The sequence below is a fragment of the Penaeus monodon genome, chromosome 27, assembly GCF_015228065.2.
Source record: "Penaeus monodon isolate SGIC_2016 chromosome 27, NSTDA_Pmon_1, whole genome shotgun sequence".
In the NCBI taxonomy this organism is placed as follows: domain Eukaryota; kingdom Metazoa; phylum Arthropoda; class Malacostraca; order Decapoda; family Penaeidae; genus Penaeus; species Penaeus monodon.
In genome coordinates, this window is record NC_051412.1 from 3,946,678 (window position 1) to 3,946,917 (window position 240).

The following is a 240-nucleotide window of genomic DNA, read 5'->3' on the forward strand; positions in this document are numbered from 1 at the left end:
GGTAACAAATTGATACGAAAACAAAAGTTGGAAATTCGAACTAGAACTAATCAAACAATAAAATACGATAAAATAAATTCATTTTCTAAATTTAGCAGCAACAACAACAAAAAACACAGAGGCGAATTTTTTTCACCGTATTTACAAGATAACAATGCAGTCACGAACACCGGGCGGAAGACAAGATTTCTAGAACCACTTGAGAATGTCTACGGTATGAGGAATTACTAAGTATGCGGT